At 42.4% G+C, this 24,520-nt stretch overlaps 1 protein-coding gene across 1 annotated transcript in view; it reads right to left on the minus strand.

The window, feature by feature from the left end:
* The window catches only part of PDE1A (phosphodiesterase 1A), a 373,600-nt gene that overhangs the window by 281,385 nt on the left and 67,695 nt on the right, over positions 1–24,520 (minus strand). Inside the window, exon 2 of the mRNA XM_043525000.1 lies at positions 1,282–1,368. The gene's annotated coding sequence lies outside the window, so the exon portion shown is untranslated. The remainder of the gene's footprint in view (positions 1–1,281; positions 1,369–24,520) is intronic.

Below are 24,520 nucleotides of genomic sequence, written 5' to 3' on the forward strand. Positions count from 1 at the left end.
CAAACCAGGCCAATATTTGAAGCAAAACTTGGGATGCAGAAGAAAAGAAATAAAAAAGGAGAAAATCATCCCTGTGCAGGTGACTAGCAGAAGGCCTTTGCAGCACTTCACTTCTATGTTAAGTAGCTTGGTAGTGGACAGGCCTCCAACAGGCACACTATACGAGATGAGTTTCGCCCAAGGTGTTGATAACTTGTAATAGCATCTCTGTGAATGCAGCCTACTCCCCTATCATCTGCAGCTTTCCTTTCATACTGCCATCAGAGTGCTCTGAAGAGGGATGGAGCTTTTAAAGCAAGATGGGATGACTGCAGAAGAAAGTTCTTAAAATTAGCAAAGGTAACATGTATTCTCTTTTTCTTCTGGAGGGAGTCTCAAAGAGGAGTAGAGGGGATAGGAATAAATAGCTGGTACTTCAAAATTTCTATTGCATTTTAGGCTGCACCCAATTAGTGTAAAAATGCAGAAAGATGCTTTATGTTATAGAAAGGATTTGGTGCCTGACTTGCTTTTCTGGGAGTTGGCAAGTGGCTTTTGCCAGAGCGCAGAAAACAGAAACCAAAGTTGAAGGAAAACAGAATTAAAAAAAAACATGGAGAAAAAACATTTTCCCCAGTGCACTGGCTAGTGCTAAACAAGGTCACAAGATTGAGAAACAGAAGACTATAAGAACACACGGAACATAACAGAAAGGAGGCATATTATAGCTGGCTTCAAAAACAAGATCAACACAACTTTCATTTTTCTAAATAATAAGAAAGCAAAGCAGTCTTTATGAGTCACTTCAGAGATGAGAAAAGATTAATCTCAGCAGGAACCTTTTTCTTAATATCTTTTTTAGCACCAGTAGGTAGCACAGGGGTCCAGAAGGTCAAGAGACAATGGGTCAGATCATGGGGTTTGAGCACAGGAGAGCAGGGGGAGAAGGATGCACAGGTGAGGTAAAGGTGGCCTTTGCACTTCCTGATTTGAGGCCTTTTGCGCCATTGGCCCCTTGTGAGCTAATGTCCCTAAGGTGACAACAAAGAGATAAATACAGTGCAAAAACATCCTGATTCCTTTCCTCTGTCCACACCCACTGCACCAGCAGGGAGGAGTATGGCAGCCTGTATGCCTCGAACACTGGTGCAAGGCTGCTGCACCACACTAAAGGATATGGCCCATTATTATTTCCTTCACGCTCTCTAAAACCATTAAGTCTAAAGCAAGCAAAAAAAATCCATGATGTGTTGAAACTTCATATGTACAAACATCACCTACTTAAGGTTCTTAAAAAATCACCTGGTCCTTGAAATCAATGAAGCTTCACGTAATCTCCAGTTGCATCATCAGGGTTTATAAATAACTCATTAACTGTGGAACTCTTTGCTGCAATATAAAATTGAGGTAATTAGCTTAGTAAGCGCTTTAAAAGATATTATAAATAATAATGGCATCTGCTATTACATTAGATAGGGTAAAAGTAAAAAGAATGAGTAAGTCTCATGCTTTAGAGCTTAAACTGATCACCAGATGGAGCGAGGAAAAAAATCCCTTGTTATAGCAAAATGGAACTAGCCAGGTACCTCTGATACGGGCCACTACAGGAGACAGGAGACTGTACTAGATGAACCCTTGTCCAGTGTGCGATGGGGAACAATACCTTCATACTTCAGCATTTAGAGAATCATGTGCTGTCTTTGGCTTTTTTGAAGAATCACAGTATTTATTGAAGTGCAATAGCAACTATGCTCACTGTCCTTCCCTTTACCCACAGGTCCTGGAACTAAGGGTGCTGCCACATCCCCAGGCTTGAAGTGGTTTCCATCATATACAGGGTTTAAAGTTTGGTTCAGTGGCTCTCAGCACCCCCACTATAAAAATTATTCCAGCACCCCTGCCTTTACCATCACCCCTCCAAAATATATTAAAAAAAGATAGCTATGATAGTAACAAAGGACATAGATAAAGATCTACAAATTATATCCAGATTATGCATAATATTCATGTGTAACTATATATATATGACAGACACAACAGATATATTTAATGTACAATAACCCAAAGTATAACAGTTCATTTAGCCTGAGCAGAGGCTGAAAGCATTAGAAATCTGAAGGCTTGGAAGAATTATCTGCTTTGTTTTTAAAAACACATTTAAAGTGAAGAGACTAAAAAACAAATTGAATCTGTTATGTCTGACGAAATTCCTGAGCATTGATTCAAACTCTAAATTTAATTTCAATAAAGCCATAATCAAAGTAATGCCTTCCCTGGATTCAAAGCCATTTGACTCACATTATCTACTGAAGACAATAAAAAGTAACTTAACTAAACAAGGTTTCTGTGAACATTTCTTCAAGTTTAAGGTATGTGAATATGCATGTTAAAGAGGCTTGCTATAACATTCCAGGACACTTCATGTAATTTAATATTAAGGTACTCTATGTCCTTAAAAAGAATAGACTTGAGATTCCTTTGTAACACAAGATATATGAATGCCATATGCACCACTGGCAATTTCTGATATATAGAAATTATGAAGGAACATTTTTCTTTTATTTTAAGAGGTATACATGATCTAGTGCAATGGTAGACACCTGCACTAGACCCCTTCCTGCAGCTCCCATTGGCTGGCAAACCGCGGCCGTGTCTGTGGATGGTCGATGTAAACAAACAAACAGTCTCATGGCCCGCCAGCAGATTACCCTGGCAGGCCGCATGAGGCCCATGGGCCGCAGGTTGTCCACCACTGATCTAGTGGGTAAAGCACAGACATGGGAAACTGGAGATATGAATTATATTTTGGCCTCTGCCACAGATGCTGTGACCTTAGGCAAGTTTTTAAATTGTGACAAAGATACCAGGAGTATTAGATGGAAGTTGGTTATATATCAATAGAAACTGGAAGATATAAACAGTATACAGCTTATCCAAAGCTCCGGAATTTGCTATATTTGGCTGGAAGCATTATGAGTGCAGGCTTTCTTGTAAGATTTCTGGCACTTTCAGTTCTGTCCAGAAAGATGAAATTAAAGCACACTTAGCTGAGCATTTTACGATTTCAAAAGAGATTTGATTTGAGTTTAGTGAAGATTTTGAAAGGTGCCTCCAAAATTGCAAGCACACCCATTTGCGAAATCCATTATTTGCAAGGCCAAACTTGTATTTGCTGAGGCATTCAGACACTTTTAAATGGATGCCTGAATGCAAGGGGCCCATTTATTCTGATGAATGCAAGTTTTTTCTATTTACTTTTATTACCATCTATTAAAAAAAAAGCACCCAAGACTGTAGGTGCCTTTCAATCAATCATTCCATAGCTAAATATAAAAAATAACTCCAATAAAAGAAAAATGAAGGAATTCCCCAAAGCATATAAACATAAAAATCTTCCCTGCATCCCAGCCCATATCCCAGTCTGCCCAACCTTTCCTTTGGCCCTCCCATCAGAACATCAAAGCTCCGTATCAGAATATCCCATATATCAGTGGTTACAGCACTCTTCTGAGATACTGGACAGCCCCCGCTCACATCCCCCACCCCCACATTAGGCAAAGGGGAGAACTGAGTTCAGGCCATCCCCATCCCAGGTGAGTTCTCTAATCGTTGGGCTACAAGTTATTAGGTGGGCACCATCTCTTCCTCCTTGGTCCAGATTTTCAATAGGACACAAGCCAGCAGGCAGCCTCTGTGCATGCCTACTGGATCGGGCCCTGCAGGCAAGATATGCAGGGGAAGATGCATTTCTCCCGTTTGTGGATTGTACAGGGGCATATGCGAGAGATGGATGGCCAGGAGCCGAGAAGGCACATGTTCACTGTGCATGCCTAGAGGCAAAAATTTTGGCACCTAGGAACTTTTAGAATGAAAATGTAGGTGCTCAGTGAGTTTAGGCACCCACAGGGTTAGACAACAGCCAAGTGGGGGCTTTGAAGATCCCAATGGTGCCTAAAACCGGTGTACTTAGATGCCTAAGTACATTTGTGGAGCTGGGCCCAAGCACCTAAGCTGATTGCAACTGCAGCAATATCACTCAGGCAGCCACCAGGAGCAAAACCGGCCAGGGCCCTCAGGTCAAGTAGTTGAGATAAGAAGAGAACAATTCCATTACAGCCTTGAGTAACTGAATATCTCACATGTATTATTTATATTGCTCCTTGCAAACACATCTGAGTAGTTAAAATATGCTTGGTTTCAGAGCAGCAGCCGTGTTAGTCTGTATTCTCAAAAAGAAAAGGAGACTAACCAATTTATTTGAGCATAAGCTTTCGTGAGCTACAGCTCAAATAAATTGGTTAGTCTCTAAGGTGCCACAAGTACTCCTTTTCTTTTTGTAAAATATGCTTACAATCACAAATGGATAATATGGAAAATCTGCAAAAGGATATAAAATAGAAACAGTAGCATTCCCCACGTGCCTCCCACCCACCACAGGAGATGAATAAACCTGAAAACTATTTTACTCTCAAAGCTTCTAGGCTTTTGTTTTGAAAAAATATAACTCTGAGAAAGCAAACAGGAACTGTTACTTGTTGCAGCAAAATAAACATCCTCTATCATGCGTGCTGCCTCAGAAACTTATCAGATGAAAACATCGTCAGCAATCCAGCCATCCATACTGCAGCTGTTTCTCAGGGAGACTCCAGAGTCTATTTTTATGCTCCAGTACATTTCTTCACAGTCTCCCTCTGCCACTTCTTAATAAACCAAAGGGGTGGTGGGAAGGACTTCTCTTCAGTCATGCCCTCTGCCAGCAACACTAATGAGCTTTTTTAAATATATGTTTTATATTTCCTTATAAAGAGATTTGGAAAGTTAACACCAATAACTTTCCAACTCAGATTGAACTTCAAAAGCAATCCTGATCTTCCTGTTCAGAATTGTTTTAACTGGGTTATAGTCTTTGTTGAAGGCAAATAAACACAAGAAAGCCTTCTTCTAAACTATTTTTTCAGATAGCAGATCCCAGCCATGTCAGATGTGAAACAACTGATTTAATTTGTTTTAAAAAGTTATTCTTTCATGGATTTTAAAATGACAAAATACCCTCCTTTTTAAAAAGTTTGCCAAACCTTGTTTTTCTGGCAGATCCAAGATTTTTAAGTGTGTCCTGTTACATAATGAAAGCCGGGGCGGAGCCAAAGGGACAGAATAGTAGGCCATAAATGCATAAGTTAAACAAGGCAGCTATGGTTAACTTCACTTCCATTTGTAATTTAGATCATGCTGGTACATCTGTTAGTCCTAGTTCAGGGCATGAGTTAGGAAACTGTCTTATTTAACCCTTTCCACAATGTGGCTATTTTTATTATCATCCTGTCTCTCTGGAGGAGAAATTCTTTTTCCTAACTTGACTCTTCCTAAACGTGGTGTGTTTCGGATCAGATAGTCTATACCAGGAATAGTCAATTATTTTTGTCAAGGTCCAAATTTCTTGGTCAAGGTCCAGAATCCAAAGGAAATAATAAAAAATGAGCAACAATAACGATAGATACAATAAATAATAATAATACTCATAATTAAATAAAAAGATTTTGGTGTCCATTCAAAAGTGTCTGGTGGTCTGGATTTGGCCCATGGTCTGCCTATTGACTGCCCTTGATATGCATACAAATATAAGCCAATATGGTTGGTTATAGTATACTGTATAACAGATGAAGATATGGTTTGGGAACTGTGGAAGACAGAACTAATGACTGACCATCTTCTTTGTCCCTTTGGTATGTTGCCATGGGTGAAACAAGGCCTATGCACCACTTACATTCCACTTCAATCCTAAACCAAAAGCTGCACAGGACGACTTTCATCTAGAAATGGTGGAAAGCATTTAATCAAAAAACTTTTTTTTTTAAATAAAAAATGTCTTGTCAACCAAAAGTGATGGGTTTTTTCATGAAAACTTTTAAATTTGGTCAGAATTTTATGGTTTTTCATTGAAGTCCCAACACATCTTTAATTTTCAGGGTTTTTGAAACCAAAATATTTATGTCATTTAAACAGAGATTTCTCACAGGAAACAAACAATATTTTTTCAAGATTTCCTACACAAAAAAGCAATTGGCAGTTTTCAAACAGCTCTAGTTTCACCATGTGTGATCAACAAAATGTCTGATAACATGATGAAAAGAGCAGCTCTTGTAATGTTTGTGCAACAAGAATATGTTAAATAAATAAAGTGCAAACAAGATAGGCCTAATCAAAAGAAAATATCCATCCAGGCCAACCCAAACTATATGAAACAGAATCTTCCTAGACATGCTGAAGAGCTCATATGAAAACAACAGGAAATATATCAATAAAACAGAGAAACAAAACACTTTTTCTGAGAGCAATAATGCTTAGGTAATTCTTCACAATATTATTCTCACTATCAGTCAATCCCCAATATCTATTATTCAAAATAGAAGAACTACCACAGCGTCTAATATTTCAGTCTGAAGAGAAAGAGCCAGACAAAGCAATTTGTGCTCTTGAAATGAGCAGAGTTCCTTATCAAGCTGTGCATTTCAGTCAACAACTGCCCCAGACAGATGTCAGGTATGAATAATAATGACAGACGTACATGACTGCTGGTTACATAAGAGAAATTAAATCTATTCAACTCTCTCCTTATTACCCTTTAATTTTTGGTGCATTGCATATGACTACATATAGTGTTTGATCCTGCAGGAAGATGATCTCTCTGGCCCTGATCCAGCAAAGCACTTAAGCACATGAATTTATTTGTGAGAAGTTAAATGCTCAGTCCAGAAAAAGAGTAGTGCAGTTTTGTTGCTTATAATTTTACTTGTATTCAGGGAGAGTGTGCAGTGGTTTTAGAGTTCTTGGTGCTCCACAGTTAAAGGAGAGATTCAGGCAATGATGCAGCAGGAAGCTTGATAAACATTGAAACTTCCTCAAGCGTTCTCTAGTTGCTGCTTACATCTTGGCTGTTTGTGTTCATGTCCTCACACTGCAAAGAGTGTCCCCTCTGAATAAAAAAAAAATGTAAATGAGAGAATAATATGGCCAAAGATATTTTGGAAATATTTTTTCTTAACTGCTAAACCAGACAAACATCCTGAAAATCCGCATGTTAAACATGAATTTCAAGAAATACGTGCTGAAAACTACAGCTAAGGCCCCAATTCTTCACGGTACTTAAGCATGTGCATAACCTGAAGCACATGAACAGCCTATTGAAGTCAATGAGCATGCTTGCATTCCTCAGGTTAGACCCATGTGTGATGGTTTGGATCACAGAAACCCCCTGATGTGCCAAGACTACTTCTGCTCCTGCTTTCCTGCCCTGCCAGCTTAGGACTCCAGCACCCTGCCTAGTTTGAGCCAGACCCACTAGCCTGCTGCAAACGCAGACCCAGGTCTGAACCACGTCCCCTGACAGCTGTAGGCTTAACTGAAAGCAGCTTACAGAAGTGTTCCAGTCTTTAACACACAGATGCCCAACTCCCAACGGGGTCCAAACCCCAAATAAATCCATTTTACCCTGTATAAAGTTTATACTGTGTAAACTCATAAATTGTTCACTCTCTATAACACTGATAGAGAGATATGCACAGCTATTTGCCCCCCCCCCCTCAGTATTAATACATACTCTGGGTTAATTAATAAGTAAAAAGTGATTTTATTAAATACAGAAAGTAGGATTTAAGTGGTTCCAAGTAGTAACAGACAGAACAAAGTGAATTACCGAGCAAAATATAATAAAACCCGCAAATCTATGCTAATACAGTAAGAAGCTGAATACAGATAAAATCTCACCCTTAGAGATGTTTCAATAAGTTTTTTTCACAGACTGGATGCCTTCCTAGTCTGGACACAATCCTTTCCCCTGGTACAGCTCTTGTTCCAGCTCAGGTGGTAGCTAGGGGATTTCTCATGATGGCTGCCTCCCTTGTTCTGTTCTACCCACTTATATATCTTTTGCATAAGGATGGAATCCTTTGTCCCTCTGGGTTCCCACCACACCTTCTCAGGGGAAAAGCACCAGGTTAAAGATGGATTCCAGTTCAGGTTACATGATCACATGTCCTGTGAGACCCCAAGCCTTCATTTCTCCCAGCCTGACTCACAGGAAGTCCTGCCTGCAAACAGAGCCATCCACAGTCAATTGTCCTGGTTGATGGGAGCCATCAAGATTCCAAACCACCATTAATGGCCCACACTTTGCATAACTACAATAGGCCCTCAGAGTTATATTTCATATTTCTAGTTTCAGATACAAGAGTAATACATTTATACAAATAGGATGACTACACTCAGTAGATTATAAGCTTTATAATGATACCTTACAAGAGACCTTTTGCATGAAGCATATTTTGGTTACATTATATTCACACTCTATATATAAAGTGCGTCACACCATCTTTAAATATCTTGCTGAATTCGGGCCTAAATAACTATGGATATTTTTATATTGCCTGGTTTTCAGAAGTGCCAACACACTGTTTTTGCTGAAAGTTGTGAGGGCTAGGCACCTCTGAAAATCAGACCATTGGTATTTCAGTAATTAGGATTGAGCATAATAGTAATAGTACTAATTTGTCAGAGAACCACAAAAACAACAAGACAAAAATGTATAGGAATTATTTGGGTTGGTTTGTTTGTGCATTTGCCATGTCAGTTTGAAAACATTATAAATTCAATAAAGCTGAAGTCAGCCTCATAACCGTTACTTGTGGATAGATAGCTTGTTCTCCTTTGATCATTAAACATTCATTCCAAAAGAAACTTGTGTAAGGGTTTAGAAACACTCAAGTAGGCAAATAATTTGGCATAAATACACATCAGATGGGATTTCTGCAACACTGTTCAGAGGGGGCAGGGGGAGGGGGTTACCTTGAAGATCACTTGGAAGTTCCTTCAGCTAGCATAGAAGGTAGCAGACTCTCTCATTGATACTGGCCCTGAGCACGTTACACCCACATTCTACATGCTTTGCTGAATTACTGTTTGCTCTCAGAGTAATTTAATATGCTGTTTTTAAGATAAAGTCCTAAACAGTCTGTATGCTGGCTAAGGACCCAATGATACAAGGTGCTAAAGTCCCTTAACTCCACTGATTTCAGCTATCATTAAGGGTGTACAGCATCCAACAAGAAATATTCAGCACCTTGCAGGAGCCGGCCTTGTGCAACTATCTTTCTTTCTCTTGGCTGTCCCAAACAATTGAGATTAGCTGAGGTCCTCCTGTTGACAGGTCATAGATTTAAAACATGGCAGACTCCAGATGTCACAAAACAAGGTGTGAGCAGTCAAGCCTAATGGTTAGAACAGTGGTGGTCAGAGAGCAGAAAGGTCAAAGCTGGAGTCAGAGCCAAAGTCATGAACCAAACAGTATAGGAAGGCTAGCTCAAGAACAAACACTGCTGCAGGCATAAGCATTGAGTAACCACTAGCCTAGTGCTGCTGCTGGGCTTCAGAACAGATCTGGAGGTGCCTTTCAGGCAATCGGGTGGTATGGTCAATCAGGGTGTTCAGCTGCAGTTAAATGGTCCCAAGGTCAGCTGTGAATCCTGATTCCTGACAGCATGTTCCCACTGAAAAGTCCTCAACTCTAAAGGGTCTGAATCATACAAGTAAAGAATTTTTATATGATTTTTATCTTGACAGTGGCCCTTTAGAATTCCAAAGTATTGAATTTTAATGCACTATTGCATAAGGATAAGGCATTGGTGTTAGTATTTCTTTCAAATGCAGATTTGTTAGTCTCCCTTCCTTGCTCGTTTCCTTAGCTGCAAGCTCATGTACAGAAATGAACTTAGGGTATGTCTACACTATGAAATTAGGTCGATCTTATAGAAGTCGATTTTTAGATACGATTTTATACAGTCGATTGCATATGTCCACACTAAGCACATTAAGTCAGCGGAGTGCGTCCACAGTACCATGGCTAGTGTCAACTTTTGAAGCGTTGCACTGTGGGTAGCTGTCCCATAGTTCCTGCAGTCTCCGGTGCCCATTGGAATTCTGGGTTAAGCTCCCAATGCCTGATGGGGCAAAAACATTGTCACGGGTGGTTTTGGGTACATGTCGTCAGTCGCCCCTCCCTCCATGAAAGCAATGGCAGACAATCATTTCGTGCCTTTTTTCCGTGCAGATGCCATACTGCTGTCAGCATATGGTACAGTAGGACTGCTAACCGTCATCGTCATCCACCGCTTCTGCTGCAACTCTGCTCTGCTACTCTTATCTCGATAGCGAATTTCTCCATGTTGTCTGTCATGTGCTCCCAGGTACTCGTGTTCTTCCTCGGGAAACGTGTGCGGTACTAACCGTCATCCTCCACCGCTTCCGCTGCAACTCTGCTCTCCTGGTGCCATGAATCCACCTCGCAGGTCCTCTCGTCATTCTCTATAAATATCTATTCTCATGGCATCTGTCGTCATCCACTGCTTCCGCTGCAACTCTGCTCTCCTGCAGACGCCATACCACAGCAAGCATGGAGCCCGCTCAGCTCACTGCTGCTGTTGTGAGCATTGCAAACACCTCACGCATTATCCTGCAGTATGTGCAGAACCTGCAAAAGCAGGCGAGGAGGCGATGACAGCACAATCACGATAGTGATGAGGACATGGACGCAATTCCACGGTAGTGGCCTCCGGGAGCTATCCCAGAGTGCTCCATTGTGACTGCTCTGGACAGCACTCTCAACTTAGATGCACTGGCCAGGTAGACAGGAGAAGCCCCGGGAACATTTGAATTTCATTTCCTGTTTGGCCAGCGTGGCGAGCTGATCAGCACAAGTGACCATGCAGAGCTCATCAGCACAGGTGACTATGGAGTCCCAGAATCACAAAAGAGCTCCAGAATGGGACCGAACGGGAGGTACTGGATCCGATTGCTGTATGGCGAGAAGAATCCGTGCAGACAGACCTCCGTTCCAAAAGACGAAATGCCAATATATTTGCCAAAATCTCCAAGGGCATGATGGACAGAGGCTACAACAGGGACACACAGCAGTGCCGTGTGAAAGTTAAGGAGCTGAGGCAAGCCTACCAAAAAACAAAGGATGCAAACGGTCGCGCCAGGTCAAAGCCCCATACATGCCGCTTCTATGATGAGCTGCATGCAATTCTAGGGAGCGCCCCTACCACTACCCCCCCACTGTCCATGGACACCTGCAAGGGGGGAGTCTCATACAACAGGGATGAGGATTTTGTGGATGAGGAAGATGAGGAGGAGGTTGAGGATAGCGCACAGCAGGCAAGCGGAGAATCCCTTCTCCCCGGCAGCCAGGAACTGTTCATCACCCTGGAGCTAATACCCTCCCAACCCTCCGAAGGCGGGCTCCCGGACCATGAAGCCGGAGAAGGCACCTCTTGTGAGTGTACCTTTGTAAATACAATACAGGGTTTAAAAGCAAGCGTGTTTAATGATTAATTTGCCCTGAAGACTTATGACAATGAAAGTACATCCGATATCAATTAAAGATAATTCACCTTCAGATTACTCACCATGCTTTTCCAGGCGCCTATCTATGTCTTTTTTACACTGTCTGCATTTCTCCAAGGGACTTCTTCTGTGACACAAATCCAACATTTTCTGGAACATCCAAATGTTCACATATTTTTGATGACTCCAAATTGTAAACTATACATTATGCATGGTTTCATATAAAGGTTTACAGAGAGGATCTGAAAATCTTCCAACTGAGACTCATATAAACACTGGCTGTTCCTGGAAATATTTTAAAAAATTATTTCCCTTCTTCCTCACAGAAAAATAAGGCTGGAGCATTTCACTACTCACACCTGATAAAACATTTGCAGGAGGGATTTAGTCACTCATGGACAATCCTGTAAGATAACCGTATATCATCCTGTACCGTGGACTGCTGCAGCAAAACATTTCTCTAAACCCGTCACCTGTAAATACCAATGGAAAACTTAAGTGCCAAGTCGTCTTCATCTAAACATTGAACTGTTATGTTATCTAGTGAAAAGGTGTAAGTTCAGCTGGAGTTGTTATGGTATGTTTGGTTTCTTTTTAACCAAATAAATGCATTATTCATACTCTATCAATGCAATGATGACAACAGCTTTTGTGAGTAGTTTTAAAGTATCTTTGTTTTATGCCTTACATGGGCCTTCAAAAACTCCTAACAAGATCAAAATCTGAGGCAAATATCTTGGCAAGTCCAATTTGGATGAGGTATGTTTCTTAGTATTGTTCTCTACTTACACATTTATTCTTGTTTTCTGCATTAGTCCCAGATGGCCCTTTTCCCTCTATTTCTGTATCACCGCCTCTTCCCACCAATCATCTCAGTATAGATCTAGGCAGGCCAGAATAGACCAAACTTGAGGATTCCAGAATGTTAGATAAGCATCCAGACTCTGGGGTGCAAAAGACATCTCAGATTTTCTTTGTTCACCATTGAAATGCAACCCAAAGCTCCCTCAAGTTAAAACTAGGAGACCCCCACCCCATCCTGTTAAAACTGAATGCAGTAAAATATTACATACTAGTTATTGTCATTGGTAATAATTGCACCCTGACACCCTCCATAGTTGAGACTGATCAAGGTACTCAGTCAAGAAGAAACAGTCAGCATCTTTATCTGGTTCCAAAGCCACATAACACTGATGATAATAGTATGCACTCCAAGGCTGATGTACAAGGGGGGGTTCCTCAGCTAGGATCCAATGTCGTTCCCATGGCCCTCTCCATAAGATGTTTCCTGCGGTGGAGAGTCTGGTTCTCTCAAGTATGGGCAGGAAAAGATGCAGATACTGCACCTGGATGCAATGTGGGCTTCCTCCAATCAGTACAAATAGTGCTGGTGCTCATCACTGATGGAAAAAGAGCAGGGGCAGGAAGCACAGGTTTTTTTCAAGGTCACACAGGCAGGGGAGTTCAGCAGGAAACACAGGCAGCAGGAACCACCACCAAAGCAGCGTCCCAAGTCTTGAATCTGCTATGAAGAAGGAAAATCAAACAAACAAAAATAGTACTATTCGTAGCTTAGATTTATTAAGGCTATTTTTGTAAAGTTTTGGGAATTGTGTCCCAAGGATGATAGGATAGTAGAAGCTCCAACTCAGTCCATACGGTGGTGAAAAGGAACTGGAGATGCTGGCAGCCTGCCGCGTCCTTTATGACCTTGGGCAAAACCATGAGGCGGCATAGGGCACATGAACGGACTGTCAAGAAGTACTACTTCCATAAGCTCTGGCTCCAGATGCATGGCGCATGCGTATAATCCTCAGTGGAATACAATAGGGACCACTTGAAAAAGAAATAGTCCTTCTAAGCAATTTTAAACCTATTGAACAGGCGTCTACACCTTTGGGATTTGATTATCCAGGTAAATCACAAAGACAAAACTCTCTTGAAGATTAGAATTTGAATTGATATGGATAAGTGGCAAGGTTGATGACATGCCTAAAATCTATCATCTGTTATATATTTTTTCTGGTCAAAGTTGGTTTACACAGAAAATAAAGACAAGACAGGGGAAATGTGAGGATGTGTGTACTGTTCCCTTTCAGTCTACATCAGGAACCTACACAGAAGGAGGTAAGTAAGGTCCTAGACAGTGACTTTACAGTGAAGCAGAGAGATGGGTTTTAGGACCAATACCTTTTTCCTTAAAGGGTCTTGTTTAGTGTTAAAATAAAGCAACTCTTGTTGGGGGTGGGGGGAGGTCTTTACCATTGGCTTATGACAGTTTTAGTTACTTATTTAGAATGAATTGACTCCTTTTTGACCCAAGTAGCTAGTCAAAGTTCAGGGCTATGGGATGTTCCAGTTGGGAGTAGAAATTGACAATGGAGTCAGGTATTTTCTTTGATGCAATTTTGTTTATTTACTAGAAATGTACAAAATTCTGTTTCTCTGGATGCTGGAGAAACCAAAGGCAAAGGGATAGTTTCTTAACTTTCATGCCCAAGCATCTTTTCAGTCAGTACCCCAAACCCAGAACCTCTCTAGGGTGATACCTTGCTTACACTACTCAGCAAATACCCCTCCATCCACATAGTCCAAAACTCCTGGGTGGATTTGTTTTAGGTGAGGGACTGTGACTGGCATATCCTTACGGTTATGTTAGTTGAGGGATGTATTCACATCCACCAAGCTCAATGGAGGTTTGAACTCAACCCATTACAAGGTTTCACTCAGCTCACAACAGGATCATTGCATGAAGCTCACTAAGAATAAAGATCAACCCACAGAAAAACCCTCGGTTCCCAAACCCCCAAATTCTGAACCAAGATCTAAATGTGGTGGCTTTATAGCGCATCTTCATTTAAGGCCCACTAAAGCACAAAAAAGTAGCAACTCATGGATGCAAGACACAAGGAAATTGGGTAAACTCAACTTGCCGAAACTGGCTCTGAGTTGAGTGTCTAGCAAAAACCCTGGTACCTCACTCACTTGTATTTGATTTGGCAATTAAAATCCACTTTATTATCAGCAGTGCTTATGTAAAATACATCGAATGCTGGGGGTCACTTTTTACCCTTAATTTGTTCAAATTCTACTAGCATTTCCTTGCTTTCCTCTTTGTAACACCAAGAGCTCCACAAGGTCACCAATCAAGACATCAGCACTTATTTTTTTAAGACAAACAAAGCATTTTCTTTCCTTGAACATTCCTTAGATGCAGAAGCTGTTTTCCCCCCTACGGTCTCCATAGATACGGTAAGTCTTGATATTAACCAGAGTGATAGCCTGTAAATTACAAAGAAAATACATCACCAGTACTCAATTAATATTCCATCCTATTCCTGTTTACATAATAGTACCACTTTCATTCTATTTAACAATGGATGGTTGGGGATGAAGCAATTAAGGCATTGTCAATAAACACTGCTTTCTAAACAGAGATTTTCACACTGTGGTTTAAAGACAAAAGCCTAGAAGGTCAGATATCAAATAATATTACTACTGATTAATGCGCTGAGCAAAGCAAACAATTACTGCTTATGGGGAAAAATGCTTGTATGGAGACCGAATGAAAGCATCATTTTATCTGAGCATTTAACTAAATTGAATTTTAATCCAGAAAACCTAATCAACCAAACAGTCCACATTTCAGGAAAGAAGAGCCCATTATTCCATCCTCAAATTAAGTGAACCATCTTTGGAACCATGCATCCAAATTAAAAGACTAAAGAATCCCCATGGCTCTTAAGAGCAAAATAGATGAGCTAATAACTGTCACTGGTTTAAAATTTATGGGCCCATCACCAGCATCCTAGGCTATGAGTAACTCAGACCCTGTTTAACTGTTTTCACATACATTAAAGGATTTGAATCCTTCTGCAGTTGTGGCATAGAGCTTTTTTAACCTCATCCACAAACATTTAGACTGAGGCCTAGTCTAAACTACAAAGTTAGTTGACATAAGTCAACTTGTCAAGCTAGCTGTGCATGTGTTGACACCAAAATTTGTCTCACACTGATGTAAGTACCCAGTTACAGTGGTGTAATAACACCTCCCAAAATGACACAGAGCCATGGTTGACCTACTTAGGTTCACAAAGACCGACCTACTTAGGTTCACTGCATGACCTATGTGGACCGTAACAGTCTTCTGCAGCTGTCCCACACTGTCCCTGCCTCTGAGACAACAGCAACTCCATTCACAATTTTGAACTCCACTGCCCAGGGAGTAACAAAGACCTGAAGCGCCCTCCCCCCACCTCTTCCCCCCCCCCCCACTTAAACCCTCCTGTGTTTTTGAAATTTCTTTTCCTGATTGCCCATCTTAGTGAGCACACCTAGCAGCGCAACTTGATGCGGACACAGCGGCAAAATGAGGACAGAATTAAGCAGCAGTGTGCCATTTTATTAATCTTTAACACAGGGGAGAGGTGCTACCTGCCCATCATCCATATTCCCCTATACCAGGCATTTAACTGGTTGTGTTGCGGGGCTTAAGGGCTCCTTACCATATAACCAATAACATGGGATTGGGTCAACTCAGCCTACTCCCAGGACTCAGCTCAGTCTGAGTCCTAGCACCCTCCCCCCAGGAAGGGGACAAAGGGTGCAGCAGACTGGGGTCCTCAACCTGCAAGGGCCACAAGGTCTGACCTCAGCCCACAAAGGCCACAAGGTCTCACTCCATCACATGAGCCCAAGGCCTCACACGAAAATCCCAAGTCTTTTACCTCTGGGAACTATTTTATTCTCTTAACCGCACTGGAAGCCAGCCACAAGTTGCGATGAACAACTAACAGTACCCCAGTACCTCTGTTACATACTGAGCACATTCCTACTCAATCCACTGTGGATTGAAGGTGTTGCAAGGAAGGCAAAAAAAAACCCTCCCTGGTTCTCTGCCATTTGGCTCATGGGAGAAAAAATTCCTTCCTGACCCTCTAAACAAGCAATCGGCTAGATCTACAGCACCTGTCTGGCTGGGTTCCCATTCCTAATTCAGGTGGGTTAGGGTGGGCTTCTAAAGAGGTTCCTCATGGCCCCTGCGCTGGGCTAAATCCTGGGACCTGGGGAATGCTGGCCAATCAGCACCTCTCTACCACAGCTGACCAATGGGTGCCAGAGACTCCCCTGGGGAGGAGCTACCAATTTGCCCCTTGGTGAGTGTCTCCATCCCTTGCTCCCCTACTGGGACTGTTCCCCTTTAACTGCTGGCCTCATCAAGTTCCCCCACCCACTGATGAGGGTGGATCCATCCATGCCGGCTCTATACACACAGAGAGCTACTAGATGCACTCCTGCCTGGAGCAGGCGAAACATCTTGGCTATCCCCACCTGTCAGGAAAAGAAGCTGAACAAGCACAGTTATGTAAAAGCTAGTGATGCTGAAACAGGGACACAGCAGGGATGAGCAGCACTGCCATGTGAAAGCAAAGGAGCTTCAGAGATACCAGAGCTTTGAGGCAGGGCAACAAGAAATCTGGTGCTGCCCTACACATCTGTCCCTTTTACAACAGACTGCATGCCATACATGTCAGTGACCTCACCAACACTGGCATACAACTGTGGACTTTTGCAGGAACCTCAAGCAGAGACCCCTTGGGTGAACAGCAAGGAGGAGAAGGGGGGAGACACAAACCATGCTGAGAGCCAGGAGCAGCATGAAATTCCACCAGAGTCCTGCCTGGCCTACCAGGAGAGTGCAGATGAGCCTGCTGATGAAGGGTACGGGAGTGCAGGTAAACACGTACATGGTTTAGTCCTAAATTTTTTTTTAAAAAGAATTGTTGCCTAGAACCCCATCTCCCTCCCTCTGGCTTTCTTCTCCAATAAAAAAAATGGTGCCCATCCCATCTGCAAGTTTAGAGAACAAAGGCATAGACTTTTCATTGCTTACTTTACTGGTTCAGGAAAAAATTCAAAAATAGCAGTATGGCAGTCTGATTACGTAATCCACATTAGTGTGCTGTGCTTGGATGGCTGTAGATCAAACAGAGACGGCATCCAGTTTTCCATTCTTTGGTTTATTCAGCAAGGCAGGGGGGACCATGAGGTGTGCCTTTTTTAAATCTTGATAAGAATGTCCCTTTTGTCTTCTTAAGATATTTTAATGAAACCTTCAGGAACATACTCTGCAATCCTCTTCTGAATATTTCTAGGAATAGCAGCCTTCTTTCTTCCACCCAAATAGGAGACTTTCCTATGCCAGTCTGGGAGCAGTTTGGCTGGCACCATTGTAGTAAAGAATCTAGCAGCATACAGGCCTGGGTGGCTTCAGGATGCCAGTGGCAGCTGGGTTCTCTGTGCCTTTGTCACCCTCAGGAGTGAGAGATCACCCAAAATCTTCACCTCTGTCCAAATACTGCCAATATTCATTGCACTTTCCTTATACTCATACCTGGGGAAGGGTGCCCAGCTTTTACAGGTGCCATGCAACAGAACACCTGTGCTTCCCCATGAGGCTAGCCTGGTTTGGTTTGCACTGTAGAGCAGTGCAGTACTGAGGCATTCCAAAGCTAAAGTCACAATGAGCACATTTTATTTAACGTATTTACAAGTATGATGTAAGGGAATTTGGACACTTATCTTTTCCTTTTCCACTGTGACTGTAAATAGAATGCTGTATCTCTGTTTTAATCGGCAGCCTCTGGTGTAGTGGCCTTGAGAGGTTCCCCCTCCATGCCTTCTAAATGTCTAACCCTGCGCAGGAGGAAAAAGAAGAGGACTAGGGCCTTGGACCATGAACACAGAGTTTAGAAAGACAATATGACCATGACCAAGGAGAAGGACCAATAATGGAAAGAGTAGTTGCTGCAGGAGAGGGGAAAGGACTAAGAGGCGCACTGGAAAATGCACCAGGACATTGTAGGTTTGCTCGCGCAATAAACTCATATGTTGCAGAGCATTATTGACCTACATGCCCAAAGACCCTGAATTCAGCAGCCTTTCCAATCCTTGGAGAACACCACGGCTGGTGCTCCCTATGGCCCCAACGTACCAGGTGGCAGCATAGTGTATATCCATAACTCTTCCACTCCATGCTGGGGGACAATAAGGAGAACAGCAGCTACATGTATCCATTGGTGTATGTGTAGCTACAACCTACTACATTGCAATAGGTTTTAAATACATGACCCTAAATGTTCACTTCCATTTTTACTTGTGGTTTTCGAGTATGGCTCACCCTGTTACCATGCTGGTAAAAGATTTTTAACCGGGTGTGTTTCGTTGCATTTAAATTTTGTTGCCTGTTTCTTTGCACACAATAACGTTCTATTTTTGGAAACTCAGTGTCTTTATTAGTTTATACCAAGCATTACACTATTCATAGCAGGAGACAATTACCCATCCCTATTTAATCTTCATACACGAGAGATGCGGTTTTCATAAAAACAGACAACCCTACTGTGCCATATTGTTAAAATGTTTTTAAGGCCTCCCTCAGCTGTATAGCTCAACCGTTGGCTCTTCTAATAGTCCTTGTGTCTGGCTGATCAAATTCCATCGACACACAGTCCCCCAGGCTCCTCCACCATGGTGGTAGCTCTTCCCCTTTTGCCTCCTAGATATAATGCAATACACAACATGCATCTATAACCATGGCAACATTTGGATCTTAGCAAGGCAATCTAGTGAGTAAACAGCTCCAGAGTCCCTTCAATCTACCAAAAGCACATTCAACAGTCATTCTGCACCTGCTGAGTCTGTACCTGAATCCTTCTTTAGTGCTGTTGAGGTTGCTAGTGTATGGCTTTACGAGCCAGGGGAATAAATGGTTGGCTGGGTCTCCCGGAATCACAACTGGCATTTCAGTATCGCCAACAGTAATCCGCTGGTTGGAGAAGAATGTCTCTGCTTGCAGCTTTTTGAAAACTGCTGTGTTCTTAAAGATGTGAGCACCATGCACGTTCCCTGACCAGCCCACTCAGATATCAGTGAAGTGTCCCTGGGCATCCACTAGCACTTGCATAACCATAGAAAAGTAGCCCTTTCTTTTGATGTACCACAGTGGGTTGATGCCAGAATAGGGATGTGTGCACCATCTATCACCCCACTGCTGCAAACCGATCTAAAATTTCCTGTATATTACCAAGTCTCTAAGTTCTATGTAGCAGGAGACACTTAATGGCCTTACACACTTGGATGACACTGTGGATTTTCCAACTCCAAACTGATTGCCCATTGACCAATAGCAATCCAGTATTGTAAGCTTCTAGAGCATGATCACTCACTTACTTCTCTCATTTTGGTGTCCCTGTGCTGGAGATCTGGGTGTGCTCAGCATAAGATCCTGGAATGTGGCCTTTAACATCCAGAAGTTCTTTAGCCACGGCTAGTGAATTCCAATCTTGCATTATAATATGGTCCCATCAGCCAGTGCTCATTTCTTGGGCCCAGAAGCATTGATCCACTGTGTGGAGCTGCTCTGCAAATGCCAGCAGCAACCTGGTGTTTTTTTCTGCTGTGTCCATCATTATCCTGTTATTGCACTTGAACACTCCCCATCTTTGTCGTTGCAGTCCCAGTTGTAGTAGTACTCATTCACGTCCTGCAAATACAGGAGAATGGTTCATCCTGTATTGTCAATCCTCATGAGACTTGCACTGAACTGTGCAAGGTCTGTGCTTCTGAAAAGCATGGGACTGGGGAAATTTTTTTTGTTAATGGCATGAAAATTATGCTTGGAACTTGACCCCTAGTTCCCAGAAATCTCTGGTGTCCCACAAAGCACTGAGAAAATGTCCCACAAGGCATTGAACCAGATAGTGGCACCACCACATTTCGCATTGATGCTAGCACTCATGGTGAGAAAGTACAGTGCTGACATAAGCATCCATGCACCTGAGCGATATACAAAAGTTAGCGGCTGTACAACGATGTAATTTGTGTCAACTGCTCTTTGTAGCATAGACATTGCTTCAAATTTTGAAAGGCACATAAAAGCTAGGTGCCCAACTACAGTTGAATGTAGGCCCTTTTTGAAAATTCAAGCTTCCGTTAACTAGGCTATTAAACTATTTTGGTTCACGAATGTTGTCATAAAATATTGATTCAGGGCCTAGATGGCCAGACGGCAGGTGCAGACCCCTCCATTGTTACAGCAAGAACTGGACAGAACACTACTTTGGGACCAGTCAAATTCCGTGGAGAGTGACAGTTCTATGGGGGCATAAATACCTTTAATGGAGATGGCAGACACTCTTCCCTCTGCAAACAAACACACAGCACCAAAGGAGGGTGGATCTCTCTGGAGCACTCCCAGTTATTAGGAATAGCTGAGAGAATCACAAGCCTAGCTCTGTCTCAGACCCCATGTTTCATAGCAGAGTTTGGTCACGTGACATACCTTTCCATCAGGTATAGTTTACTTTGGAAGAGTCCCCTCCCCATTCTTTCATAATGTAAAATACCTGAAGAAGGCACTGCCAATTTTTAATTGTTTCTATCTGTGTTAAGCCTTAAATTTAGGAGAAATCCCTCACTGCTACTTTACCTCATTCTCCACCCAACTGTGCTCCAACGCCATAAAGAAACAAACATCCCTCAGGGAACACCCCATATGTACTGTCAGGGACTATTCTGCTGGCTTACAGCTGGTGCTAGCACCACCCCCGCTTGGCTCGGTGCTGCTTCCCATCACTCATCGGGGGTCTTGGGAAGCAAACTGTAAGCTGCCCTAACTTACACTGGGAGCCGGAGGCTTCTGAACAGCCCCGAACTGCAGGTGGTTGAAAGGTAGCTTTGGAACACAAAAGTGACAGAGACACCGTGGCCCTTTCCATCCATCTCTGCACCCAATGCAGGAACAGGGCAACAGATAATTGGACCCACAGAAAACAAACATGTCTCCAAAACCCAGATACATCAGATGCAAAAGTGAGCCGCACTACGGTTGCTTTGGGAATAACTGAGTTTCCTAATATTTGTGTGGTGAAAATCTCAACCATGTTATACTGACAGTTGTTTTCATTTAAATTTCTCTCTAAATGGGTCCACCACCAGTGGGCAGATATTACTATGGTAACTAAGCACAAATGGAGGAACTGTTCTGCAAGTTGTTAGGCAACACTACGCTATCAGCTGCTGATGTTGTTCAAGCCTATTGTATAGTTCATGCTAGCTGGAGTTATTTAATTAGACAAAAATGAAAGCACTTGATTGGAAAAACTATGCTGGAGACAGGCTGTCTTTGGGGGGGGGAAAGAAATTAAAGAAGAATGACAAAGAACGAACAAGATGGAATAAAACAGATGCGTGGCTTTTTTTCCTTTAAAAAGTTGATAATAAAAACAATATTTTAGTAAGACAGTTTCTAAAGTGCCAGGTGTGAGGAAAATCAAAAGGTAATGCTCTATCTAAATGAACAGAAGATCACATTACAGAATCTTTAGCTGTGTCTGGATGTATAATTAAGAAGGATTCAGCTGCCATATTCACCTGTTTGATCCAAGTCAGCCTAATAGTTTTAACCTTGACAAATCTGGTGGCCTCAGAACTTAAACCAAGAACTTAATGGCGGTGTAGACTAGCATTTCATGATATGCTCCCTAGGTGTGGTCCCTGCAGGCAGGGAACTAAAGCATGGTGTCAGAGCAGCGTGGATAAGCTTGCACTGCTGCTGTCTGTGTTGTGCTTGTTCTAAGGAAAAATCCCGCGCTTCCCCAGCCTGTAATTTTGACACTATGAGCATTAAACTCAAACCAATGTTTTAAAGCAAGAACTAGTCAGTCATCAATCAGCTATGAGTTAATACAGTATCCTGGCATCTGTCCTTCACATTATGAACTTAGTATATGGTTGTGGGTATTGGTGGAGGAAAGAGACAGTAAGAACACCTTTTAAGAAGCATTTGGTTTATAGTCTTCAACATCAACAGTATTCATTCAGCACACAAAGGGGATTCACTGTTCCTTGAGCAGGACTATGAAAATGAGAAATAATTGGCTGTTGTCAAGAGGAAATGGCTGGAAGCCAACACAACACTGATTGTTGGAATAGTTCCAGCTCTAAGAATCTGATCTGAAATGAGGAAGAAAATGCAGGTTCCTTATATCATTGGTCCTCCAGCTGTTCTCATCTTACACATGTGACCCATCTGGAACATTGGGTTCCAAAGCTAAAACAGTCTACAAATGTCATGGTGTGCACCACAGCCAGGATGTCTCTAAGTCTACTGTGGCTAAAATTTTCCAGAGATCACCTCTAATTTTGAATGCCTTTTTTCTTGAGATGCACCAATTCAGACATCTTAAGCCTGATGGGCATCTTAAACCAAGTGAAGACAATGGAAGTTGCAGCTGCTCCATGCTGTACTCAAAAACTTAGGAGCGGAAATTAGTTCAGTTAGGACAGTTCTGAAATTTTTGTCCTAGACTTAGGGCTTGTCTACACAGCCCCACAGTTTGCACAGTGTGCACTAGCATAGTGCTCCGTAACTCCTCTTTGCAGACAAATGAAAAAAGTACCTAGTTTGCATTAATGTAGTCTGCTTTCAGACAAGATCAGTTAATGCAAAACAGGTATCTTTAGGTTTGTGCCAGCTGCATCCACACAGGGGAGTTAAAGTGTAACAAACTAATGCATGCTGCAATTCATACCTCTGTAGTCCAAACTGCAGGTTGTGTAGGCATGGTCTTAGTCTCTATCAATTATGACTGACTGCCCTCTGTCCACACAAAGTTAAAATTCTGATGTACTGTTTGCATTGTCTGGACTCCCTAGTTTCCTTTTTAAATCTCCCTTCCCCTGACAAGCCTACTGATTGAGCTCAAAACAGTGATAACCCCTGAATCTGCACTACCTTTCAGAAGCATCTCCTCCTCTTCACTGACAGATGTAGCCCTGCAGATGATAAGTGAGCAGGTATTCTTCCTTGGGGGGCCAAAGCACATTGATCTGGGCCACATGTCTGACAGTCATCCAGCTATTGGTTAATATCTACAGCTCAGGGTGACCATATTTCCCCAAGGGAAAATGGGACACGTGGGGCTAGCCTAAGATCATTCCCTTGCTCAGGGTTGGCCTGAGCTGCTTGTCTGAGCCCTGCCCTCTCTCCCCACACAAGGCTGGCATCACTGCTCACCCCCCTGCACAAGGCTGCGGCTGGTGTCTCCGTTCGCCCGAGCCCTGCCGACCCCCCTATGCAGGGCTGGCATCATCACTCGCCCCCCACATGTTCCTCTACACTCCACTTTGCCAAAAGTGGGCATTTGTCCCCTTGATCAGTTGGCAAGAGCCAACAGGACAAATGCCCACTTTTGCCAAAATAGTCAGGACAGCCAGGACAGGGTTTTAAAAAGGGACTGTCCTGGCCAAAATGGGATGTATGGTCACCCCACCATTGCTTTCTTGGAAGTTGTCTGCTGCCAGTGACCTCGTCCACCTTGTCTTTCTATTATCTTGGGACTGACACAGCTACAACAACACTGCATAAAGTTAAGTTCATCAGCATTCATCCCACCCTCCCTTGTTAGAAAATTCAGATGTGGCTATTCGGAATGCGGGTTCGGTGACATTACTGCAACATTCCTAAGTAGGCTCATTCACCCCATCACACTTCTTTATAAAATTGCATATAAAGCACAAATAAAGGCCAACATTTCCCTCTATTTTTGAGCTTGTGTTCTATTCTGGAAAGTGAAAGTGTCCCAAAGACCTGGAAAAAGACTTCAGATACCTCTCCACTTAATCAAAAAAATAAACAGCCCTGACAAATCATGCTGAGCTAGACAAGGGCTTGCAGTGTATAAATCTCAACCTTTAGCATCAGAGTTCCTTCTAGATATAGTATTTATTGTTCTTCTATTAGATGTTAATACATGCATGCTCACTAACAATAACTAAGTCATGAAGAAGTTCTCTTGGTTATCAATGCACAGGAAGCCAAAAACTGGGAAGATTCTGGTTCCATTCCTTTATATGATTTCTTCTAACACCACAAATGAGACCAAGAAAAAATTGTGTAAATTAATCTTCTCAAACTAAAACAATGTTTAGGCTAGATAACTGTGTTGCATTTCGTTTGGTGTTCAAAGAGAGTTCAGGAAGATCCACTTGTGTAGCTTGTTTCTGAAGAATCTCCAAACTGTCTTTTTACATGTATATTTGAACTTGGCAGCTGGTGCTGTAGAAAATCTAGGTGATGAAT

This window comes from Chelonia mydas, chromosome 11 (genome assembly GCF_015237465.2).
Source record: "Chelonia mydas isolate rCheMyd1 chromosome 11, rCheMyd1.pri.v2, whole genome shotgun sequence".
NCBI lineage: Eukaryota > Metazoa > Chordata > Testudines > Cheloniidae > Chelonia > Chelonia mydas.